Source organism: Solanum dulcamara, chromosome 10 (genome assembly GCF_947179165.1).
Source record: "Solanum dulcamara chromosome 10, daSolDulc1.2, whole genome shotgun sequence".
Lineage (NCBI taxonomy): Eukaryota > Viridiplantae > Streptophyta > Magnoliopsida > Solanales > Solanaceae > Solanum > Solanum dulcamara.
The window spans coordinates 68,538,256-68,561,354 of NC_077246.1; the positions used below are offsets into that span (position 1 = coordinate 68,538,256).

General features: G+C 38.4%; 1 pseudogene; it reads left to right on the forward strand.

The window, feature by feature from the left end:
* Positions 1–16,037: 16,037 nt before the first annotated feature.
* On the forward strand, positions 16,038–17,328 carry LOC129870579 (putative GEM-like protein 8; annotated as a pseudogene).
* The last annotated feature ends 5,771 nt before the right edge of the window (positions 17,329–23,099 follow it).

Genomic DNA, 23,099 nt, shown 5'->3' on the forward strand with positions numbered 1-23,099 from the left:
ATTTTTTGGACATTAGAGTTTTTGACTGACCAAGACACAGCCAGGCCCATACAACAAAATCAGTCTAACCACCACTCTACAGAATTTAACTTTAAGTTTTGAGGGGACCTTTTCATCACACAAAACTCTAGAGGCAAGCCTCCATATCATCTACGTCACACCTATACGATGTGTGACATCATTGTCGATTGTCCATTTCCTTGGATTAAAGACCCAAGATACTTAAATTTTTCTCTCTTATGAATAGCCTGTATATCAAGCCTCACTTTCATGCTTGCCTCATACTACATCACTTAAATTGCAATCCAAATATTTTGTTTTGTTCCAGCTCAACATGGACCCTTTAGACTCTAAATTTTTTATCTACGCCTCCAACAAATTGTTTACTCTACCACGAGTCTCATCAATCAGTACTATGTTATTTGCAAATAACATACACCATGACACTTCACAATGAATATGGCGCATCAATTCATCCATCATCACGTAATATAAAAATGGGCTAAGTGTTGATCCCTAGTGCAACGCCATCTCGACTAGAAAGTGCTTTGAGTCTACTCCCACTGTTCTTACCCGAGTTTTGGCTCTATTATACAAGTCACCAGTACACCTTTAACCTCACGATATTTACATAGGACTTCCCTCAAAACCTTGTCGTATGCCTTTTCTAGGTCAATAAACACCATATGCAAGTCCCTCTTTCATTCCCTATACTTCTCCACCAATCATGTCACAAGATGAATAGTGTAACACCCCTCAAATATTTTCCCTAATATGCGCCACTATCGCGCCAGGAACATGCCTCAATAGTTCGGTCTCTGGCGCGGTGTGCCACTACAAGATGTACAGGGTTTTTCAAGCCAAATTTCCAGAACCCAGAAAATATGGCCTTGGCGCTGTAAGGGCGCGACGCGCCACTATCGCGCCATGAATGTGCCTCAGTAGTTTGGTCCTTGGCGCGGCGCGCAACTAATAGGTGTGCAGGTTTTTAGGCGAAATCGTCCTGGCACTGCACTGGCAGGACGCGCCTATATCGCGCTAGGAGCATTTTAACCTATTTTTTAGAACTTTTGAGAAGTGGCAATTTGGGAATTTTCCCAAATTATATATGTATCATCCGTGAGCATTTGGGAGCATATTTGTCAGCCCCTCTCTCTCTCTAGAAAAGCCCTAGAAATCTCTCTCTCTCTCTTCTTCATCTTTTTCTTCTTCTTCTCCATCTACAACAAGGATTTGTTCCAAGAGCTTCAAGAATTCAAGCTTTCCATTGAAGGCCCAACAATAAGGTTTTCTTCAAGTCTTCACTAAGGTATGTAAGGTCATTCAAAACATGGGTTGAGTCCACCCATGTGCCCTATACCTTCTTTGAGGATAAATGTCCATAGGATTGAAGTTTCTTGCTAGAGTTATGTTCAAATGAGTCTTGTCATCCATTAAATTGATTCTTGCTATGTTGATGAGGTTGATTCAAGAAACTTCTAAAAAGAGCCTTTATGTGAGTATGAGTTAATGAAGATGAGTTGTTAAATATGCTTAATTGATTTTCTTAACTAAGTGGATTATGATAAAGGGGTGCTATTTTATTTAAAATGTTGCTTATCTTGAATTGTTGATTTAAAGCCTTGAAGTTGTGATGAGTTTCAAAGATTGATTAAATGGATATAGGAAATGATTGGTTATGTTTACACGTTGCTATAAATATGCATTTAAATTTACTCTTCAAAGATATGATTGGGAGATGTTTGATTGTGATAGAGTTAATGAGTTGACAAGGTTGAAATGAGACTTGTCGATATAATTTGATTGAGTTGATTGGATGGAGTTTTATGAGCATTGAGTCTTGGGAGGAGTATCGAGTACCGAATTGGGCAAGAGTACAGTCCATACTCGAACCCAATAACTACATCGCCAAACGTAGGAGGGGATTGAACCATTAAAGTCAGATGCTTCCCCAAAATTATTGTCCTGACATTATAGGACTTGGTTGGATTGGATCCATGATTGATTGATTCATTCATGCCCTGGCAAAGCATGAATGGACGCGGCAACAACGTCGGCTTGTTGTACTGTCACTGGCTCATAAGTGATGGTTGTCGGATAAAAGAAACTCCCATATAGGTCTTGATAGTACTCTGAGTCAAATGGAGTTGAATTGTAGGTGATTGGTCTCGTCTAAATCATACTCTTGTCTAGACTTAGGACACTTGATTGAGTTGTTATTTCTCTTGAGTTGAGATTCCGATGTTGATTTGATTCTTCCTTGATTTTCATTTCATTCGGCCATTTTATATACTCGTATATTCTATGTACTGACGCTATTTGGCCTGCATCGTTTCATGATGCAAAGACAGGTACTAGAGATCATCAACTGGCGCACCATTGAAGATTCACACACTCTCAGCTAGTTGGTGAGTCCTCCTAGTTTTCGGAGGATATTGAGTTTTTCTGTATAGTCTTGTATTGTTTTCCTTATCTTGATTGTTGGTAGTCATGGGCTTGTCATTGGCACCTCCTAGACTTTGATAGAGGCTTCATAGACTAGAATGTGGGGAGGTTGGACTATTATTTTGAGAAGTCTTATCATATTTGTTTTGATGAGTTGATGGTGATTGGACTTCGACCCATATATTATGAATAGTATATTTATGATTGAGTCTTCCTCCGAGTGAATGTGAATGAATGATAGTGTGACTGAATCAGGTGGTTCGCTTGAAGGACAGAAATGGCTTTCGAGTGCCGGTTGTGCTTAGGGTACTCTCCCAGGACGTGACAAACATAGTATGAGAGCACAAAGTTCAAGAGTCCTAGGGAGTCTATGAAGCCGTGTCTAGTAGAGTCTTGCTTATGGGTGTATTGTGCACCACACTTATAATCAAGAGGCTATGAGTCATTAGGAATTATTTCACTTATTCCATACTCTGAATTCGTGCGATAGAGTTAAACTCTATAAAACTCCTTTCTAATTTGTGCGTTTTTACGTTACAGATAATACCTCCTAAACGTATGGCTAGACAGAGAAAATTGATAATGCCGAGATGCCCCAATCAAAGATACGCCCAGCAAGGGCTAGAGGCCGACCTACGAGGTATGCGTAGGCACCTCAAGTGTCTGCTACTCCGCCTGCACCACATCAGAGGCCAAATTTCGAAGGGCAATTGTAATGCTCATCCAATTAGTGGCTGCCCAAAATGGTAACCAGAGTTCGCCAACTCTTAGCTCTAGTTCCCAAGATCCGACTGCTGCTGCCAGAATTCGAGACTTTTTGAGAATGAATCCACCAGCATTCACGGGTTCTAAGGTTGATGAAGACCCCCAGAACTTTATTGATGAGATGTGAAAAATTCTGAAAGCTATACATGCCACAGAAATTGAAAGGGTTGAGTTGGTGTCTTATCAGCTCAAAGATGTGGCAAACATCTGGTATAACCAATGGGAACAAGGTAGGGGTGAGGATGTTGAACCTGCTAGATGGGATAAATTTGAGGGAGCCTTTCTTGACCACTTCTTTTCCCGAGAATTGAGGGAAGTAAAAGTGGAGGAATTTGTGAACCTGAAATAGAAAGGTATGACAGTTAATGAGTATGGCCTAAAGTTCATCCAGCTGTCCAGGTATGCTCCAGAAATGATCCCAGATATGAGGTCAAAGATAAGGAAGTTCGTCTCCGGGTTAGGGAGGCATGTGAAAAAGGAATGCAAAGCAGCATTATTGATCTTGGACATGGATATTTCCAGATTAATTGTGTATGCTCAACAGGTGGAGGATGAGAAGAGGAAAGATAGAGAGAAGCATCTGAGCAAGAAGGTAAAATCAGTAGGCCATGAGAATGAACAGAGACAAAATAAGGGCAACAGGTCCTTCTTCCATAAGAGGCCTTCCAACTATACCTCATCCACAACCAGTGCACCTATGTCGCAGAACAGGTATGATCGGTAGGGATAAAGTTGCCAGAATTTCAGACCTCAGGATTCTCAATCCCAAGCTAGCGTGGGTCAAGGTTCGCAAGGGAAGCCACCATGCGTCAAGTGTGGTAAGCTCCACTTGGGAGAGTGCAGAGCGGGAAGGGCTGGTTGTTATAAGTGTGGCCAAAGAGACCATTTTCAGAGAGAGTTTCCAGCATGGGGAGACAGATCTTAGTTCTCTACCACCGCACCATCAGTTAGAGGTAATCAGAGGGGCACTACTTCAGGTACGAGTAGAGGTACAAACCGCCTATATGCCATGGGTAGTCGTCAAGATCAGGAGAACTCTCCAAACATTATGACAGGTATGATTCGAGTCTCTTCTCTTGTCTATCATGTTTTGATGGACCTGGGTGCCACATTATCGTTTGTGACTCTTTACGTGGCTAGTAAATTCAATAAAATTCCTGAATGTCTTCTTGAGCCTTTCAGTGTAGCTACTCCTGTCGGTGATTCTGTCTTAGCTGAGAAAGTTTATAGAGATTGCACTGTGATAATCCATCACAAGGACACTTTGGCCAACTTAATTGAGTTGGATATGGTCGATTTCGATGTAATCCTTGGCATGGACTGGCTTTATGTATGTTATGCCTCTATTGATTGAAGGACTCAAATTATTAAGTTCAAATTCCCGAATGAAGCTATCATAGAGTGGAAGGGTAGCCATGTTATGCCTAAAGGTATGTTTATTGCTTACCTAAGAGCCAGGAAGCTTATCTCAAAAGGGTGTATCTATCACATTATCCGGGTGAAAGATGACAATGATGAGTCTCCATCCCTCGAGTCGGTCCCGATTGTCAAGGAGTTTCCCGACGTCTTTCCCGAAGATCTGCCTGGAGTCCCTCCGGATAGGGAGATCGACTTTGGGATTGATGTTCTTCCTGATACCCAGCCTATCTCAATTCCTCTATATAGAATGGCTCCGGGTGAGTTGAAAGAGTTGAAAGAGAAATTGAAGGACTTGTTGGATAAGGGATTTATTAGGCCGAGTATCTCACCATGGGGTGCTCCCGTCCTATTTGTGCGGAAGAAAGATGGATCCCTCAGAATGTGTATTGATTACAGGCAGCTGAACAAGGTCACCATAAAGAATAAATACCCTCTCCCCAGAATAGATGACTTATTTGATCAACTTCAAAGTGCCACTTGTTTCTCAAAGATAGACCTTAGATCCGGCTACCATCAGTTGAAGGTGAGGGAGTGTGATATTCCAAAGACTGCTTTTCGGACTCATTATGGTCACTTTGAATTTTTAGTCATGTTTTTTGGGTTGACTAATGCCCCCGTAGCTTTTATAGACTTCATGAATTGGGTATTTAAATCATATCTTGATATGTTTGTGATTGTATTCATAGATGATATTCTAGTCTACTCCAAGAATGAGGAGAAGCACGCCTATCATTTTAGATCATCCTACAAACTTTGAGGGACCAGGTATTGTATGCAAAGTTCTCCAAATATGAATTTTGGCTTGCATCAGTGGCCTTCCTAGGCCACATTGTATCTGGAGATGGTATTCAGGTTGACGATCAGAAGATTGAAACTGTGAAGAAATAGCCTAGACCCACATCCCCGATGGAGATAAGAAGCTTCTTGGGTTTGTCCGGTTATTATCGAAGGTTTGTAGAGGGATTCTCATCCATATCATCACCATTGACTAAGCTGACCCAAAAGAAGGCTAAGTTTCAATGGTCCGATGCTTGTGAGAAGAGTTTTCATAAATTGAAGATGAAGCTAACCACTGCTCTTGTCTTGACTTTGCTCGAGGGAACAAAGGGTTTTGTGATCTATTGTGATGCATCTAGAGTTGGTTTGGGTTGTGTGCTGATGCAGAAGGGGAAGTGATAGCCTACGCTTTAAGACAACTTAAGGTTCATGAGAGGAACTACCCAACTCATGACCTTGAGCTGGCAACTATGGTGTTTGCACTTAAAATTTGGTGTCACTACTTGTATGGAGTGCATGTTGATGTATTCACCGATCACAAGAGTTTACAGTATGTTTTCAGCCAGAAGGAACTCAACCTGAGGCAACGGAGATGGCTCGAGCTACTCAAGGACTATGACATGAGCATCCTATACTATCCAAGTAAAGGTAATGTTGTTCTTGATGCTCTTAGCAGGTTGTCTATGGGTAGCACTGCCCATGTGGAGGAGGGGAGGAGAGAATTGGTAAAGGAAGTACATAGATTAGCCCGATTGAGAGTTCGTCTGGAAGAGAAAAATGAAGGCGGAGTTATTATTCGGAAGGGTCTACATCCTCACTTATGGCAGAGGTAAAGAAGAAACAAGATCAAAATCCCGTCCTTCTCATTTTAAGGGAGTTGTTCACAAACAAGAGGTAATGGTTTTTACCAAAGAAGGAGATGGTGTGTTGAGGTACCAAAATAGATTGTGTGTACCTGAGGTCGATGATGTTCGAGAGAGGATTATGGATGAAGCGCATAGTTCTAGATACTCTATTCATCCGGGCTCCACAAAAATGTACCATGACTTGAGGGAAATCTATTAGTGGAGTGGATGAAGAGAGATATTGCAAAATTTGTTTCCAAGTGCCCGAATTGCCAACAGGTGAAAGTTGAGCATCAAAGGCCATGTGGTTTATCCCAAAACATAGAAATTCCAGAATGGAAGTGGGAGATGATCAACATGGACTTTATTACGGGTTTGCCAAGGTCCCAAAATCAACATGACTCGATTTGGGTGATTGTAGATAGAATGACGAAATTAGCTTACTTCTTGGCGGTTAAGACTACTGACACCGCAGAAGATTACACAAAATTATACATTCAAGAGATCGTCAGATTGCATGGGGTTCCCTTTTCTATCATCTCAGACAGAGTAGCTCAATTCACTTTCTAATTTTGAAAATCTTTTCAGAAGGGGTTAGGTTCGAAGGTGAACTTGAGTATGGCCTTCCATCCCTAGACAGATGGCCAAGCAGAGCGCACCATTCAAACATTGGAAGATATGTTAAGGGCATGTGTGCTTGACTTCAAAGGAAATTGGGATGATCACTTACCTCTCATAGAGTTTACATATAATAATAGCTATCATGCGAGCATTCAAATGGCTCCTTATGAAGCTTTGTATGGGAGGAGGTGTAGATCGCCAATTGGATGGTTTAAAGTGGGTGAAGTTGAGTTGATTGGTCCCGATTTTGTTCACCAAGCCATGGAGAAGGTGAGAGTCATTCAAAATAGGCTAAAGACAGCCCAAAGCCGCCAAAAATCTTACACCGACGTGAGGAGGAGAGACTTAGAGTTTGAGGTGGGTGATTGGGTATACTTGAAAGTGTCACCCATGAAGGGTTTCATGAGGTTTGGGAGGAAGGAGAAGCTCAGTCCTCGATATATTGGTCCTTACCAGATTTCGAAGCGGGTTGGGAGTGTTGCCTATGAATTGGAGTTACTCTCAGAGCTAGCCTCTATTTATCCAGTATTCCACATTTCAATGTTGAAGAAGTGCTTAGGCAATCCCTCATTGGTAGTCCCCATTAATAGTATTGGAGTTAAGGATAGCTTATCCTATGAAGAGGTTCCAGTCCAAATTCTTGATCGTAAAATCCGCAAATTGAGGAACAAAGAGATTGCCTCAGTTAAAGTTCTGTGGAAAAACCAATTTTTTGAGGAAGCCACATGGGAAGCGGAGGAAGACATGAAATCTAAATATCCCCATCTATTCATGCCTACCGACGAAAATATTGAAGGTAATGTCCATTTCCTTGACTTGAATTTGTTTATGCATTATGAGTTTGATTGGTAGCTTGTTTAAGGATTTGATTGGTTGAATGACTGAATTTTGATGGTGATTTGTACCCTATGTCCATTTCTGATTTCTCGTCATTCGAGGACGAATGATCCCAAGGAGGAGATAATGTAACACCCCTCAAAAAAAATTCTAAGATTCGGACCCTTCTTATATATGGGTAGGGTCGAACTCGAGTATTATGGAGCACATACACGAGTTAAGATGAGTTTTTGAGAAATTAAGCAGCGTTAGAGATGATGTGGGGTCATGAAGGACCCTTAGGACCAAGCTAAGTCCAAAAGATCCATCGTGGCTAAGTTTTATGATGCGTTCATATAAGAGGTCGACTTCTAACGACCCTATCTTTTGAAAGATGACAATTTGGATGGACCACGACCTATTAAATTAAAGGTCATCGAGTCTTCTTTCCAACGCCACCAAGAATGTAAATTTTGAAGTTCAGAGACAAAAGATATGACGATCCTAAGATGAACTAGCACAACAGGGATTTCAGGCCTGGGTTGCAATTGCTGGAAAATTGGGCTTGGCGCCACAGTGGCGCGATGCGCCACTATCGCGCTAGGAACATGCCTCAGTAGTTTGGTACCTGGCGCGGCGCGCCACTATGAGATGTGCAGGGTTTTTTAAGCCAAATTTCCAAAACCCAGAAAATATGGCCTTGGCGTTGTAAGGGCGCGACGCACCACTATCGCGCCACGAATGTGCCTCAGTAGTTTGGTCCTTGGCGCAGCGCGCAACTAATAGGTGTGCAGGTTTTTAGGCGAAATCGTCTTGGCACTGCAGTGGCACGACGCGCCTCTATCGCGCTAGGAGCATTTTAACCTATTTTTTAGAACTTTTGAGAAGTGGCAATTTGGGAATTTTCCCAAATTATATATGTATCATCCGTGAGCATTTGGGAGCATATTTGTCAGCCCCTCTCTCTCTCTAGAAAAGCCCTAGAAATCTCTCTCTCTCTCTTCTTCATCTTTTTCTTCTTCTTCTCCATCTACAACAAGGATTTGTTCCAAGAGCTTCAAGAATTCAAGCTTTCCATTGAAGGCCCAACAACAAGGTTTTCTTCAAGTCTTCACTAAGGTATGTAAGGTCATTCAAAACATGGGTTGAGTCCACCCATGTGCCCTATACCTTCTTTGAGGATAAATGCCCATGGGAATAAAGTTTCTTGCTAGAGTTATGTTCAAATAAGTCTTGTCATCCATTAAATCGATTCTTGGTATGTTGATGAGGTTGAGTCAAGAAACTTCTAAAAAGAGCCTTTATGTGAGTATGAGTTGATGAAGATGAGTTGTTAAATATGCTTTATTGATTTTCTTAACTAGGTGGATTATGATGAAGGGATGTTATTTTCTTTAAAATGTTGCTTATCTTGAATTGTTGATTTAAAGCCTTGAAGTTGTGATGAGTTTCAAAGATTGATTAAATGGATAGAGGAAATGATTGGTTATGTTTACACGTTGCTATAAATGTGCATTGAAATTTACTCTTGAAAGATATGATTGGGAGATGTTTGATTGTGATAGAGTTAATGAGTTGACAAGGTTGAAATGAGACTTGTTGATATGATTTGATTGAGTTGATTAGATGGAGTTTTATGAGCATTGAGTCTTGGGAGGAGTATCAAGCACCGAATTGGGCAAGAGTACAGTCCATACTCGAACCCAATAACTACGTCGCCAAATGTAGGAGGGGATTGAACCGTTAAAGTCGGATGCTTCCCCAAAATTATTGTCCTGACATTATAGGACTTGGTTGGATTGGATCCATGATTGGTTGATTCGTTCATGCCCTGGCAAAGCATGAATGGACGCGGCAACAACGTCGGCTTGTTGTACTGTCACTAGCTCATAAGTGATGGTTGTCGGATAAGATAAACTCCCATATAGGTCTTGATAGTACTCTGAGTCAAATGGAGTTGAATTGTAGGTGATTGGTCTCGTCTAAATCATACTCTTGTCTAGACTTAGGGCACTTGATTGAGTTGTTATTTCTCTTGAGTTGAGATTCCGATGTTGATTTGATTCTTCCTTGATTTTCATTTCATTCGGCCATTTTACATACTCGTACATTCCATGTACTGACGCCATTTGGCCTGCATCGTTTCATAATGCAAAGACAGGTACTAGAGATCATCAACCGGCGCACCATTGAAGATTCACACAATCCCAGCTAGTTGGTGAGTCCTCCTAGTTTCCGGAGGATGTTGAGTTTTTTTGTATAGTCTTGTGTTGTTTTCTTTATCTTGATTGTTGGTAGTCATGGGCTTGTCATTGGCACCTCCTAGACTTTGATAGAGGCTTCATAGACTAGAGTGTGGGGAGGTTGGACTGTTATTTTGAGAAGTCTTATCATATTTGTTTTGATGAGTTGATGGTGATTGGCCTTCGGCCCTTATATTATGAATAGTGTATTTATGATTGAGTCTTCCTCCGAGTGAATGTGAATGAATGATAGTGTGACTGAATCTGGTGGTTCGCTTGAAGGCCAGAAATGGCTTTCGAGTGCCGGTTGCGCTTATGGTATCCTCCCGGGGCGTGACAAATAGCTTCTAAGTAAGTTTGTAATATTTAGATGGCTTAAATTGAACACACATCTGTTTGTGAAAGAGAATGATTTTTCTGAAAAGTTAGCATACGATAGCTTGCAATAGACTAGGCACTCATTCTTTTTCAATGTTGTTATCTATTTTTGTAACAGAAAATACAATTACTTTTTGTGCTTAAACTACCTTCTAAAAATATTTGACATTTCTCTCATTATTTTTCAAAGGCAAAAGTTGGTCAAGAAGAAAATAAGTTAAATTACTCAAAAATATTAAATTATTTGTCATGCATGTATGGTGTGTTCCACATAAAGTCAGCATAAATGGCCTACAAATCCTGCCTTTACACCTCAAGATGAGATTAAAGAAAAAGGTAAGATAAGGTAACTGTCTTAAAAGAGAAGTTAATATAATCTAGAACTGTTGGCCCTATGTAACAGGTTGAAATATTTGAATGGCTATTTTTTTCCCTTTGCCTGATTTATTGCGCAACAAATCAAAGATCATGGATGACTCATTCCTGGTCAACAACCACTACTTAACTTTAATGTCATCAATCCGTATCATTATTGTGAGAAATATAGGATAAAAATATTATTAAATTGTGTAAAAACAATATTACACAAAGACCCTATTTATAGACACTATAAAACAATATAAAAAAATTCTTTACCAAGTAGGACACTACAAACTATTCCTAATTCTATTTCTATTGTAAGTAGGATTGTGTACATCTATTTTGTATTCTAACACTCTCCCTCAAGCCGGTGCATACAAATCATATGTACCTAGCTTGTTACAAATATAATTAATACGAGGACGAGTGAGGGACTTGGTGAAGATATCTGCAAGTTGATCGCTTAACTTCGCAAACTTTGTAACAATATCTTCTAATAGTATCTTCTCTCTGACAAAGTGACAATCAATCTCAATGTTCTTAGTCCTCTATAGAAATACTGGATTTGATGCGATATGAAGGGCCGCTTGATTATCACACACAAGTTCCATATCACCGGTTACTCCAAATTTTAGTTCTCTCAACAACTGTTTGATCCAAACTAGCTCACATGTTGCTACAACCATTGCTCGATATTCTGCTTCTACACTAGATCGAGCAACCACACTTTGTTTCTTAATTTTCCACGACACCAAATTACCTCCTACTAAAACACAATATCCGGATGTGGAACGTCTATCAGAAGGTGATCCTGCCTAATTAGCATCAGTATATCCGGTGATATCTCATAGCCGTGATCCTTGAAGAGTTGTCCTTTATTGGGAGCTGACGTTATATATCGCAGAATATGAATAACTTCATCCCAATGACTATCAAAATGAGAAATCATAAACTGACTTACAACACATATAGGAAAAGAGATGTCGGGTCTAGTCACTGTGAGATAATTCAACTTTCCAACCAGCCATCTATACCTTTCAGAATTACTAAGTGTCTCCCCCTGTCTTGGAAAGAGTTTAACATTTGGATCCATAAGAGTGTCAATAGGTCTACATCCCGTCATTTCTATCAATGTCTAAGTCATACTTGCATTGAGAAATAAAAATACCTAATCTAGAATGAGCAACCTCAACACCTAGAAAATACTTCAACCTGCCAAGGTCTTTAGTATGAAAATGCTGAAAAAAGATGTTGCTTTAAATTAGTGATACCATCTTGATCATTGCCATTGATAATGATATCATCAACGTAAACAACTAAATAAATACACAAATTTGGTGCAAAATGCCGGTAGAAGACAAAGTGATCAGCTCCACTATGAATCATGTCAAACTGCTGAATTACTATGCTGAACTTCCCAAACTAGGCTCGAGGAGACTGTTCCAGACCATAGAGTGACCTACACAATCGACATACAAGGGTACTAGACTCCCCCTGAGCAACAAAATCAGGTGGTTGCTCCATATAAACTTCTTCCTCAAGATCACCATGCAAAAAGCATTCTTAATGTCCAACTGATGAAGAGGCCAATAACGGACGACAACCATAGATAGAAAAAGACGAACAAGTGCTATTTTAGCCACGGGAGACAAAGTATCACTATAATCTAGCCCAAATATCTAAGTATACCCTTTGGTAACAAGGCGAGCATTTAGTCGATCCACCTGACCGTCTAGACCAATTTTGACTGCATAAACCCAACCCCAACCAACAGTTGATTTTCCTGCAGGAAGGGAAACAAGCTCCCAAGTACCACTCGTATGTAAAGCAGACATCTCATCAATCATAGCCTGCCTCCAACCAGAATGAGATAGTGCTTCACCTATAGTCTTAGAAATAGAACTAGAGGACAAAGATGATACAAAGGCATAATGTGGTGAGGATAAACGATGATAACTCGAGAAACTATAATGTGGGCTAGCATTTCGAGTGGATCATATACATTTTGAAGTGTAATCGGTTGGCCATGAGGAGGCAAGTCTGTAGTAGGAGCAGGGTCCAGCATATGAAATGAATCATCTGGGACAATAAGTGGACGCGGACGACGATGATAAGTCAGAAGTGGTGGCACTATAAATGGAGATGTAGGAGAGACCTTAGATTCCTCAAAAGTTGGTACAGGTAAGATTTGAGGTATGGGTAAGACACTTGATGTATCTGGATGATCAGAAGATGTATAATAAGGTTGAGATTCAAAGAATGTGACATCAGTGGACATAAGGTATCGATGAAGTTCAGGTGAATAACAACGATACCTTTTTTGAACTCAAAAGTAACCAAGAAAGACACATTTGAGGGCACGAGGGGCTAATTTATCTTTCCTAGAGGCTAAGTTATGAACAAAGCATGTGCTCCCAAAGATACGAGGAGGGATAGAGTAAAGACATAACTGAGGAAACAGTATGGAATATGGAACCTGATTTTGAATAGAGGATGAGAGTATTCTATTAATTAAATAATAAGACGTAAGGACTGCATCTCCCCAAAAATGCAACGGAATATGACATTCAATAAGAAGAGTGTGAGCGGTCTCAATGAGATGCATATTCTTCCTTTCTGCTACATCATTTTGTTGAGGGGTGTACGAACAAAATGTTTGGTGAATAATTCCATGGTGAGTCATAAACTCCTAAAATTGGGAGGATAAGTATTCTAAGGCATTATCACTACAAAAAGTACGAATAGAAATACCAAATTGATTTTGTATTTCAACAAAGAAACTTTTGAATATAGAAAATAACTCAGAACGATCTTTCATTAAGAAAACCCAAGTGCATCTTGAATAATCATCAATGACACTAACAAAATCTTAAGGGTGAACTAACTCTATTAAGATCCCAAACATCAGAATGAACTAATGAAAAAAAAGACTCAGAATGACACTCAATACTACGTGAAAACGTAGCACGAGTGTGTTTCCCAAGTTGACATGACTCACAATCTAAACTAGAAACTAGGCACCATCTTTTGCAGCTTGGATAGACTCGGATGTCCCAAACGTTTTTGAATTAGGTCTGGAGGATTTGTAACGGAGCATGCTGTGAAGGAATTTGAAGATGTAAGATAGTAAAGGCCTTGTGATTCATGTCCGGTGCCAATCGTCTGTCTTGTACTGCGGTCCTGTATGAGAAAAAAATCATCAAAAAAGAATATGCCACAATGTAAGGCATGCTTCAAACGACTAACAAATGCTATATTAAAAGGAGAGCCAAGGACATAAAGAACAGAGTCTAGAGTGACATTAGATAAGGGTTTGTCTTTGCCAACCCCTCTTGGTTTTGTTTGGATCCCATTAGCTAAAGTAATAGCTGGAAGAGATTGTGAATAAAAAATATCAGACAAAAGTGATTTATTACTAGAGGTATGATCAGAAGCGCCTGAGTCCATGAATCATGATCCAAGATTACTAGATTGTGAAACACAAGCAAAAGAATTATCCGTAAAAGAAACATCAGGTTATGCAACTGAAGCTACTTGTGGTTACGTTTTCTTACTTGCTCGATATTGGACGAACTCATCATATTCTGTATGAGCAGTATGAGCATTATTGGATAAGTGATTAGGCTGAGCCACAGATGCTACTTGTGGAGATGTCTGCTTACTTGCACGATTTCGAAGGAACTCATTATATTACTTTAGAACAATAATATCATAACTTGGTGGTGGACCATGAAAAATTAACATATGTCACGAGTATCCCAAGTTTATAACAGTAACTACACTTGGATTGAGGTTTTCCAAAAGGCCCTCCTCCTCGACAATTCTCCATGGATTGATATATTCATTTTTCTATTTTGAGATGCAAGAACGGAGGAGTAAATGGTGGGTGATAAGGCTAGTTTGTGACTGGGAGGAGCAGCAAGACGAAGTAGATGAGAGAATAATTCATCAATTGTAGGAACTACAGAACTAGCTAAAATATGATCACGCACTGAATCATGGTCAGTAGGAAGACTAACAAGTGTAAGAACTAGAAACAACGTCTGTCTGTGCTCTTGTTATTTTTCCACATTTGTAGTAACTGGCATCAACGTTTCAAATTCCTTCATGACTGCTTGTACCTGCCCCAAGTAAGTAGATATATCGAAATCTTATTTCTTTAAGTTGGTCATTCGAGATATCACATCATAGAATCGAGATATGTCATTAGTGTATAAAGAATGAGCCTTTTCCCAAACTGAATAACATGTCTGGGATGGGTGAAACAAAGGCATCAACTTGGAATCAATAGATCGTCATAAGAGACTACATAATTGAGCATCAACCTTCACTCATTGTGCTTTGTCTTTTGCATCTTCCTCTCTAGCCTTTGCCTTTTCATCTACCACATAAGCATTATTGGTTAAGTGATCTTGGACGCCTTGAGACTTACACCACAACTCAACTGAGGATGCCTAAGCTAAATAGTTTGAGCTTCCCATTAATGGTTCCGAAGTAATCATAGGGCTAGAACTTCCTATATTTTTGAAGCTAAAAATATCAACCCCTAACGACATATTAGGAAAAGAAAAAGGAAATATATAGGAATCAGGAATCTGGAAAATTCAGATCTGTCCGAAAACTAGAAAAGACAGATCTGACTGCCTAAAAAAAGTTCCAGTCGTCGGAAACTGGAAAAGACAGATATGACTGTCGGAAACTGATCAAAATCAAAATATAATTAGATAGTCAGTCTCGAGATGCAGAGGTGACCTCACTGGAAAAAAACAAAAAATTCAAAAATTGGCTGGAAACTGCCACACGTGCCTGAAACAGATTGGGTTTTCTTTCTTGTAAGTTTCTCACCAATGCTTTGATACCACGTGAGAAATATAGGAGAAAAATATTATTGAGTTGTGTAAGAACAATATTACACAAAGACCCTATTTATACACACTATAAAATAATTCTTTTCCAAGTAAGATACTATAAACTATTCCTAATTCTATTCTTATTCTAAGTAGGATTGTGTACACTTATTTTTATTCTAACAATTATCTTGTCAACCTAGATCATACAAGACTAATAAAACTACATTGAGAAAATTCTCTTACTTTTACTCAACTTGTAAAAGGAGGTTACATCACAAAGCAAATCTTCCAACTCAAAAGTTGACAACACCGCATGTGCACACAAATCTTCAAAATAAAATAAGGCAGCATAAGATAGTTTACTATAGTTGAAAAGACAGCTAAAAGAAGACATTTTCAAAACCATTGCGGCAAATTGAGAAATATACTATTTTGATGACCCATAGCTGACTCATGTAACAGTTAGTAGTTAAAAGATTCATCAACTTCTCCCAAACTGCTGTGTATATATATAGTGCTGCAAGGAATGTTCTTAAACCATCAACCGAAACATAATAATATCTCAGTTACCTTCACAATAGCAATTCTCTTCAAAATCAGAAGTCACAATGAAGAACTTACTCAGTGGAAATGAGGTGGGTGTTCCCATGAGTTCAGCAGTATACTCATTTGAACGGCAGCCAAAAAGACTACTGTCTCTATCCGCTTTCTTGTATCAGTTATAAATAGTATTAATGACATGTTCTTGAATGTGCAGGAAACACTGTGATTAGTAAGATAAACAAACTTGGAGAAAGGATGGACTGTCTTGCACAAGGCATCCGTGAACATGGTGAGCACTTATATTCATGATGAACTTTAAAATATTAATCGAAAAGTTACTTAGACAATATTTTGTTTAAGCTGAAAACGAGTATTTAGCGGTTGAAATCGTATACGGGCATGAGTTTATTTGGAAAATAAAAAGTTAGAAATATTGTGAATGAAAACCATCATCCCACTAGAAAAACATCTTAAACAAGTTCTTTAATAATTTCACTACTTCAAATATTGAAGTTCAATATTTATAAACATGGCGCCAAACATCAATTTGCAAATAATGACATCAGTATTTTCAAGTGAAACCATGGCCAAACACAAGTGTAAATCTAAAGAACAACTGATAAAGGGAGTCAAGATGTACAAAAATTTGTGCAACAAGCACTATTTAAATGTATGAAAGAAAATACTGATTATAAAGTCCTTAATATTTAAACTTTTATCATGCAGTGAGCCTTAGTCCGAAGTTAACAGAGACTGTGAAGGGAAAATTGAGCCTTGGAGCGAAGATTCTTCAAGTGGGAGGGTTGGAGAAGATATTCAAGCAGAAGTTTAGTGTTAGAAATGATGAAAAGCTATTAAAGGTTTGTCAATGCTATTTATCAACTACAGCTGGTCCAATAGCAGGACTTCTCTACATCTCTACCGATAAGATTGCTTTCTGCGTGAGAGATCAATAAAGGTCTTATCTCCAACTGGAAAGTTGCTTAGAATCTACTATAAGGTACCACTCAGCTTCGTTTTTATTTTAACTCTTAATTTTCTAGTAACATGAAACATCATCTAATAGACCAGTTCACAATTGCAGGTATCGATCCCAATAAGTAAGATAATGAAAGCAAAAGAGAGTGAAAATAGGGAAAAACCATCACAGAAGTTTATACAAGTAATTACAGAGGATGATTTTGAGTTCTGGTTTATCGGATTCCTTAATTATCAAAAGAGCTGAGATATCTGCAGCAGGCAATTTCAAGTACTTCAAGTAGCTAAGAAGATAACTTCTAGTTTTTCATTTGGTTTCCGAATACACCCATTCATTAATGAATGTACAGATCTCTTCAAACATGTAACTAGCTCCATTCCTCAATGGAGGGTTTAGAGTTTTTAGGCTTTGAGCCCTTGCTGTCAATACGAATGTATAAACTTTATTGTAAAACTAATGCAGTCAGATTCATCTTTTGGGACTTAGCAGAGTCATCACTTCCTATTTGACCATTTGAGTAGCAGATCGTTATGGGAACCCAAATTTGAGGTAGTGTACATTCTAACATAACAAGTTCAATGGGTAATAACAAGGTACTTTGTGTTGTTAAAGCACTTATCCTTCTTATAGAGAATGACTGTAATGCATATAATTCTGTGAGGAGCTACGGAATTGTTAAATATCTGATACAACAGGAAACAGTGACAAACTATATAATGCAAACTGTTACCAAAAAAGGCTGGATAAATTCTTAAAGGGATTAGTAAATTTCTAGTGTAGCGGGGACATAGTAGCTAATTCCACTAATATAAATATTGAAGTAGTGCCGCTCGGTTAAAACATGTCTCCCGTTATTGTTGATCATCCATACCTTGTGGTGTGTGCTGTGCCTTTGCGTCATTCCTTGCACAACAAACTTTTCTTTGGGATGGACATGGCTTTCTTCTGTTGCCAAAGCGAATGCCTGATGAGGCGCGATTATCACCAAAAACTTTGGACATGGCATCCAATAGGCATTGTACGCCGTACATGTTCAGATCACTTATATGTTGCCTATCACTACCTTGCAATAAGATGTTGAACTCATTACTTGAAGGTCCTAACTATCAAAAGCATTCACTAAGGATTTTGTTGTGGGTCTACCTATCACCACGGGTGGTTATGACTCTATTTGGGTGGTTATTGAAAAATTGACCAAGTCCTCCCATTTCATCCCAGTAAGGGTGAAGTATATGGTGGAGAAGTTAGCCCAACTGTACATCAGACTATCGAGTGCATGGTCGTAAAAGTGCTAAGAGCAAATTACGGTTAGTTTGCTACTATTACGGAAATACTGTAGGTTAACTAGCACACAATCACAAACAAAGAAAATAGAGAAGAAAAATAACACAAGGATTTAATGAGGTTCGACTAGGCCTAATCCTCCAAGCAAAAGCAGAGAGTTTTCTACTATGAAAGAGAAGAAGAAGTGTACAATGCTCTCAAGCCATTAGGACTACATTGTAGATCCTCTGCCTCCTATAGATTCCCAACTATATCCCCTATATATATAGATCCCAAGTAGTCCCAAACCTATAAGGAAAAGGTTCTTCCAATTCTAGAAGGACAATATATTCCTTTTCCAAATCTATTAGGACAAAGGATCTCCTAAACCAATAGGGGTTATGAATTTCCTAAAATACACAAGAGAAAAATTCAAGAAATAATTAAAAAATCTTCCCCTTGGCTTGAATTCCTTTTATCAATAGGAATAACATCTATTTGCCTTGCCCTCAGCCCTCCGAAGGGTTTACTAAACAGAACTCACGTCAATCAAGTCTAGGCAATGCCCAAACTTATTAGTCAGACTGTCTTGGTCATCATATCTCCTGAATTGTCATGTGTAGACACTTTCTTCACATCAATAACCCCTTTAGATACAATATCTCAGATAAAATGATGACTAACTACCACATGTTTTGTCTGCTCCAAGCCTTGTAGCCATATAGCCTCTTTCACTGTCTCCATAATTGCCATATACTCAACTTGTGTGGTGGACAAAGCAACAACAGATTGCAAAGTTGCCTTCCAAGTACTGATGAAACTACCAGAAGGAGAAAAAACATAACATGTCAGAGATCTTCTCTTATCCAAGTCTCCTGCATAATCCAAATCCACATGACCTACTACTGATTCACTTAGCTTGTCTTTGGAGAAAGTCAAGATCACATTTGTAGTACCCTTCAAGTATCTCAAGATCCACTTCACTGCCTGCCAATGCTCTTTACCAAGATATTGCCATGTATCTACTCACAACACTGACAACATATGAAATGTCAGGACGAGTGCAAACCATGGCATACATAATGCTACCAATGTGGAACACTAGACACTCGAAGATTGTACAAACACTTTTTTCAAATCTGCTTTTTCTAATTCTTTCAACTCTTCTAGAAAAGCCTCCTCAATTGTCTTCTATAACCCTTGTAACACCAAGGACAATCTAATTCTAATCTTCCACAAACTAAAACTAGATCCCTCATCGAATTTCTCTATTTCATACTTTGTTGAAGATGATGAAGATATTTTAACCCTTGATTATGTGCAGAAACTCCAACCAAGCTTTAATACCAATTGTCACGGAAATATCAAGGGTTAACTAGCACACAAACACAAATAAATAAAATAGAGAAGAAAATTAACATAAGGATGATTCGGCTAAGCCTAATACAACAAGCAAAATATCACGCCCAGGGAGGGTACCCTAGACGTGGCCGGCACTCGAAGACCATTTCTGATCCCCAAGCTAACCACTTGATCCAATCACACATCCATTCATATCAATTAATCAGCGGAAAGTTTAAAATAAAGAAATAATTTAGTGGGCAGCTCAAATCAATAATCTAACTCAAGAAAGAAAGGTCATGGGCCAACAAATTGAACTCCAATCTATATCATTAAATAGTTCGACAAGAACAATTCAAGGAAATAAAAATACTCAATCGATCCATCACTATCTAGTCTATTAAGCCTCTATCACTACTATCTAATTGGTGCCAATGACATGTTCATGGCTACCTCAAATCAGAATGAAAAGGACTAAACTCAATGCAAGAATAACATAAGTGGTGTCCTCCGAATGTAGGGGAGGACTCACCAATAAGCTGAGTGTAAATGGATCCTCAATGGTGCGCGTATTGACGATCTCTTAAACCTGTCTCTGCATCATGAAATGATGCAAGGCCAAATGGACGTCACTACATGGAATGTACGAGTATGTAATATGGCAGAATGAAACATACATCAAGATAGAATAATATCGATTCAAATATCTCAAATCAGAAAGATAAGAGAGACTCAATCAAGGTGTCATAAGTCTAAAGTAAGAATATGGTTTAGACAGAGACCAATCATATACTATCCAATCATGTACCATACAGTTCAGTCAAATCATTTACAATTCTATTCAATCCAATCACAAATCATCTAATCCAATCCAATCACATGTCATCTAATCCAATCCAATCCAATCCAATCACATATCATCTAATCCAATCCAATCATATACAATCAACTCAACAATCAAGTCAAAGGACTCAACTCAATAAATATGCAAATTAGAACTTAGTAATGTTATACAATCCAATCAATCATCAAACAATCTCAATCAAACCAATCATATCATGCACAATCCACTCAATTTGGGATTTTTTCTAACCGACAACCATCATCATATGAGCAAGTGATAGTACAATAAGCCAATGTTGTGCCCATGTCCGTTCATACTTTGCCAGGGTATGAACGAATCAACCAATCATGGATCCATCAATCAATCAAGTCCTATCATTTCAGGACAATGAAATAGGGAAACATCCGACACGATACAATTCCTTCCTACATTGGCTATGTAGTTTATGGGATTCGAGTATGGACTATACTCTTACCCAATTCTGTGCTCAATACTCCTCCCAAGATTCAATATGCTCATATCTATCAAGTGAGTAAAATACTCAAAATACTCATTTAGTCTCATTGAACTCTTTCAAATCAACTCATTTAGTCTCATTGGACTCTTTTCAAAACTCAAATCAAATTTGGCCTCATTGGACCTTCTTTCAAATCGACTCATCTCAATCATCAAACTCTTCTCTTTAAATTTGATACCATCTCAACTCAATGGATGTAGAAAATATTATATGCATTTAAAATATAATTCCAACTCCTCAACTCAAACTTAAAATAGATATTTTAATATAAAAATACTCAACTCATTTATACTCAAAATATTCATGTTCAAAAATGATAATTTAGAGACTCCTCAAACTCAACTCATACTTAAATTTTTTTTTAAATCAAAGATGAAAATAATCATTCTTTAAACTCAAAACAGTGTATAAATAGTTTATGCAAAAATGTTCACAAATAATTTATTTAAAACTCCTTCCCAACCAATAATTTATACTCATGTGACTCCAATCAAATCAAATTATGCAAATCACATATCATGTAGTCACATTAGACTCTAATCCATTTCACCTCAAACATCATCATCAAGCATCATTATTCACATCATCATCAAACATCATCATTCACATCATTATCAAGCATCTTGCTCCAAAATTCTTATTTAATTCTATATTCCATTTATAGAAACAAAATGACATTTTAGCTCTACCAAGGTTTTGTTTCTTTTTATGCCCTTCACATTCATAACTATCCCAATTCATTCTTTTCATTCCAATCAATACATACACATAAAACCATCAATCTCAACCTCAAGACAATTATGACAAAAGAAATCTCATCTTGGGTTCATGTGAATGAATACATGAATCCATACTCTCAACGAAACTCAACTCAAGAACACCATCAATACATATTAATTTATATACAAAATTCATTTTTGTCAATATGTAACTATGGTTTATGAAATAAACATGAAAGATAATTATTCAAGAGTTTAAGTCATGAAAATCATCAATCAATTACTAGTATATAAAAATATTCTAGAGTTTTAGGAAAATTTTAAGAAAACCTTCATAGAAGGTTCAAGTCTTTCACCATCTTCATCAAACACATCTATGGGGCATATGGAAGAACTCAATCCATATTTTAGGTTAGCCTTACATACCTGGAAATGAAGAACATCTCACCGAAAATCAAAGACATGACTTGAAGATCTTGAATCCTTGAGCTTTTGAGAGGATTTTGTTGGAGATAATTTGGAAGAGAAGAGGGGATGAAGATTAGGGTTTCTTTGGAGGTGAGAAGGCTGAAAATAATGATCCCAAAACGTTCCAAGTTGTGTATATATGTTTAGGGAAAATGTCCAATTGCCCTTCATCAAAAATCTGGAAAAATGGGCTAAAATCCTGCTGGTACTATAGTGGCGCGTCGCGCCACTGCAACGCCAAGCTAAAATGGGCTTAAAACCCTGCACACCTAATAGTGGCGCGTCACGCCAAGGAACAAACTACTGAGACTGTTTTCTGGCGCTATAGTGGCGCCGGGCGCCACTGGAGCTCCAGGCCTGAAATTCCTGCAGTGATCGCCCAGGCCTGAAATTCCTGCAGTACTAGTTTGTAGAAAAAAGGCCATAACTTTTGACTCTGTGTTAGAGATCTCTTATGATCCTAAAACACATCTAATATACTTCAAATATTTAGGAATTGATCCTAAATCATATATAAAATTACAAGTCCTTCGGTTCAAGTCTACACAAACGTGAAGAAATGTTAGAGTCTTTGCGGAAAAAAAAATTCATGGGTGTTACACAAAAGCAGAGAGAGTTTTCCACTATGAAAGAAAAAAAGAAGTGTACAATGCTCGCAAGACCTAAGGACTATATTGTGGATCCTCTGCCTCCTGTAGAATCCCCAACTATATCCCTTATATGTATAGATAGATCTCAAGTAGTTCCAAACCTAGAAGGAAAATATTCTTCCAATTCTAGGAGGACAATATATTCCTTTCCCAAATCTATTAGGACAAAGAGTCTCCTAAACCAACAGGGATTATGAGTTTCCTAAAATATAAAAAGGGCAGCCTAGTGCACTAAAGCTGTCGCTATGCGCAAGGT